Source organism: Salvelinus sp. IW2-2015, unplaced genomic scaffold (genome assembly GCF_002910315.2).
Source record: "Salvelinus sp. IW2-2015 unplaced genomic scaffold, ASM291031v2 Un_scaffold2898, whole genome shotgun sequence".
NCBI classification, from domain to species: domain Eukaryota; kingdom Metazoa; phylum Chordata; class Actinopteri; order Salmoniformes; family Salmonidae; genus Salvelinus; species Salvelinus sp. IW2-2015.
Window position 1 is genome coordinate 5,073 of NW_019944196.1, and position 4,316 is coordinate 9,388.

Below are 4,316 nucleotides of genomic sequence, written 5' to 3' on the forward strand. Positions count from 1 at the left end.
ATTCCCTCCCCGTCCCTCCTTCCTCTTTCCTCCTTCCTCTCATCCCTTCCCTGTCCCGCCTCCCTTCTTTCCTTCCCTCCTCTCCATCCCTCCCTGTTCCTCCCTCCTTCTTTCCTCCTTCCCTCCTCTCATCCCCCCGTTCCCCTCCTCCTCTTTTCCTCCTTCCTCTCCATCCCTCCCTGTCCCGCCTCCTCTTCCTCCTTCCCCTCTTCTCCATCTCTCCCTGTCCCTTCGTTCTCTTCCTCCTTTCCTTTCATCCCTCCCCTTGGTTCCCGCCTCCTGGATTCCTCCTTCCCCTCCTCGTCCATCTCTCCTCTTCCTCTTTCCCCTCCTCTCCAATTCATCTCCTCTTTCCTCCTTCCTCTCCTATCATCCCTCCCGTCTCCCTCCTCCTCTTCCTCCTCCTCTCATCCTCCTGTCCCGCCTCCTCTTTAACTCCTTTCCCCCTCCTCTCCATCTCTCCTCTTTCTCTTTTCCCTCCTCTCCATTCTCGTCCCTCCTCCCTCTTCCTCCTTCCTCTCCATCTCCTCCCTGTCCCGTCCTCTTTCTCCCTTTCCCCTCCCTGTCCTTCTTCTCTTCCCCTTCCTCTCATCCCTCCCTGTCGCCTCCTCTTCCTCCTTTCCCGCTCCTCTCAACTCTGTCTCCTCTTCCTCTTTCCCCTCCTCTCCATCCTCCCTCTTCCCTTCCCTTTCCTCTCTTCTCCGTCTTATCTCCCGTCCTCCTCCTCTTCTCCTCCTCCACGTCCCTTCCTCCTCCCCAGCGTATCGCGTAAGCAGTAAGATTAACGCCGAAACAAAGAGCACAGACGATAGAGACAAGACAGGAGACAAAGTATATCCAATGCACCACATTCATGACTGCAGAGGAGGCCTCCAGAGGAGTGGCTGTAGAGAAACTGGACTTCATGAAGCAATGGGGCTCACACCGTACAAGTATGTAATCTACCTCACGCTACACGGTCTGTATCACCTCAACACCTACACCGGTTACTGTAATCTACCTCAACACCTACGGTACTGTAATCTACCTCAACACCTACACGGTACTGTAATCTACCTCAACTGCCTACACGGTACTGTAATCTACCTCGACACCTACACTCTGTACTGTAATCTACCTCAACACCTACACGGTACATGTAATCTACCTCAACACCTACACGGTACTGTAATCTACCTCAACACCTACACGGTACTGTAATCTACCTCAACACCTACACGGTACTGTAATCTACCTCAGCCTACACGGTACTGTAACTACCTCGACACCGACCACGTACTGTTAATCTACCTCAACACCTACACGGTACTGTAATCTACCTCAACCCTACACGGTACTGTAATCTACTCAGCCTACCAGGTACTAATTCACCTCAACCCTACACGGTACTGTAATCTACCTCAACCTACACGGTACTGTAATCTACCTCGACGCCTACACGGTACTGTAATCTACCTCAATCTACACGGTACTGTATTTACTCAACGCTACACGTATGTAATCTCCTCACACCTACACGGTACTGTAATCTACCTCAATCACCTACAAGGTACTGCGTAATCTACCTCAAACGCCTACAGTACGACTACTCAAGTACAAATGTAATCTACCTCAAAGCCTACACGGTACTGTAATCTACCTCACATCTACACGGTACTGTAATCTACCTCACACTACACGGTACTGTAATCTACCTCAGACACCTACCGGTACTGTTATCTACCTCAGACGCCTACACGTCGGTACTGTAATCTGCATGTGTGTCAGAATTACCTGGGCTGTATTTAGAATACTAGAGCCACACTACCCCAGTACGACACTCTACCTTCTTGTGTTCACTTACCTGTTTTACATGAGCTATTTTTAATGGTTTTTGCAGATGCTCTTATCCAAAACCAATTAACTAGTCTGTGTTAACTTACCTGTGTTAACTTACCTGTGTTAACTAGTCTGTGTTAACTAGGTCGTGTTTTAATGATTTCCATCGAACTCATCTCACACCCACCTCTCTCCCTCCTCCTTCTCTCTTCTTCTTGCTTCCCTCCCTCGTTCTCTCCAGTGCACTAAACAGATGATCGCGCAGAGCGGTTTGGTCGTGGTTCTAGGACTGTGGATCTAGAACTGGAGGCTCAGATAGAAGTCCTCCGGGACACCAAGAGGAAGTATGAGAATGTGCTGCGATTGGCCAGAGCCCTGACCAATCACTTGTACAGCATGGTGCAGACGCAACAACGCCCTCGGGGACACCTTCACCGACCTCAGCCGTGAAGTCACCTGAAACTACGGGTGAGAACCTGACCTGTAACCTCTAGGCTGACCCCCTACCAGAAATCACCTGAGCTACGGGTTAGAACCTGACTCTAACCCAGGCCCCCTAAACCAGAAGTCACCTGAGCTACGGTTAGAACCTGACCTCATAACCCAGACCCCTAACGCCAGAAGTTCACCTGAGCTACGGGTGAGAAACCTGACCTTATAACCTCTAGGCTGACCCCTAACCAAGAAAGTCACCTGAGCTACGGTTAGAACCTGACTCTAACCCCAGCCCCCTAAACCAGAAGTAACCTGAGCTACGGGTTAGAACCTGACCTCTAACCCCAGACCCCTAACCCAGAAGTCACCTGAGCTACGGGTTAGAACCTGACCTCTTAAACCCCAGACCCCTAACCAGAAGTCACCTGAGCTACGGGTTAGAACCTGACCTCTAACCCCAGACCCCTAACCCAGAAATCACCTGAACTACGGGTTAGAACCTGACCTCTGACCCCTAGTCCAGACCCCTCAGCCAGAAATCACCTTTAACCCCTGACCTTTAACCCCTGACCTTTAATCAAGAGGTAGGGCTGCCACTTAACAATGTTTGGTCTTTGGGGGCTTTAGCTCAGGTCATTAAAAAAATAATTAAGCACTTTGTGATGAATCTGAAAAGTGTCATGAATACATTGGTTGATTTTTGATTTGTTGGTTGGACTGATTGATGTATTGGTTGATCAGATTGATCAGATTGATCAGATTGATCAGCGTGTGTGTTTAATGATGATTTGATCAGATTGATCAGATTGATCAGTGTTTAATGACCTGATGTGTCCTCCAGGATGAGTTTGGGTACAACGCAGAGACCCAGAAGTTATTATGTAAGAATGGAGAGACGCTGCTGGGAGCCATCAACTTCTTTGTGTCCAGCATCAACACACTGGTTAACAAAACCATGGAGGATACGCTGATGACCATCAAGATGTACGAGGCTGCTAGGTAACGCACACCACCGTCTCCATGCCGACCAGCAAGATGTACCAGGCTGCTAGGTAACAAGGGAAGGCCGTGCCCAGACAGTCTGTTCCAGCCGGGCAGTATTGAGTTTGTCAGCCCGTACCCTGATCTACTCCAGACACACTGACCCATGTCTCATGTCTAGAATAATGGATCTGTCCTTAGACTCAGTTGTTATGAGTTCTCGTCTCCTCTCTGTCAGGTTGGAGTTGTCTCATCTCAATTTAATTCAATTCAAAGGGATTTATTGGCATGGGAAACATRTGTTAACATTGCCAAAGCAAGTGAAATAGATAATAAACAAAAGTGAAATAAACAATAAAAATGAACAGTAAACATTACACTCACAGAAGTTCCAAAATAATAAAGACATTACAAATGTCATATTATGTGCAAATAGTTAAAGTACAAAAGGGAAGATAAATAAACATGGGTTGTATTTACAATGGTGTTTGTTCTTCACTGGTTGCCCTTTTCTTGTGGCAACAGGTCACATCTTGCTGCTGTGGTATTCACGCCGTAGATATGGGAGTTTATCAAACTTGGGTTTGTTTTCAAATTCTTTTGTGGGTCTGTTGTAATCTGAGGGAAATATGTGTCTCTATATGGTCATACATTGGGCAGGAGGGTTAGGAAGTGCAGCTCAGTTTTGCACCTCATTTTGTGGGCAGTTGTGCACATAGCCTGGTCTTCTCTTGAGAGCCATGTTGCCTACGGCGGCCTTTTCATAGCAGGCTTATGTCACTGAGTTGTACATAGCAAAGCTGTTCCTTAAGTTTGGGTCAGTCAAGTGGTCAGGTCTTTGCACTGTGTATCTTGTTTAGGGCCAAATGCTTCTAGTTTGCTCTGTTTTTTGTTTAATTCTTCGCAATGTGTCAAGTATTATTTTTGTTTTTTCATGATTTGGTTGGGTCACATGTGTTTGCTGTCTTGGGTCTGTGGGGTGTTTGAGTTGTGTTCTGAACAGAGCCACAGGACCGTTCTTAGGGGACTCTTCTCCAGGTTATCTCTAGGCTGTAGGTATTGTTTGGTTATGGAAGGTTTGG

The 4,316-nt window shown here is 47.6% G+C and overlaps 1 long non-coding RNA gene across 1 annotated transcript in view; it reads left to right on the plus strand.

The window, feature by feature from the left end:
• The first annotated feature begins 2,700 nt into the window (after positions 1 to 2,700).
• Positions 2,701 to 4,316, plus strand: part of LOC112074948 (uncharacterized) — a 7,012-nt gene continuing 5,396 nt past the window's right edge. The window contains exons 1-2 of the long non-coding RNA XR_011477183.1: positions 2,701 to 2,745; positions 3,095 to 3,252. This is a non-coding gene — a long non-coding RNA (uncharacterized lncRNA). The remainder of the gene's footprint in view (positions 2,746 to 3,094; positions 3,253 to 4,316) is intronic.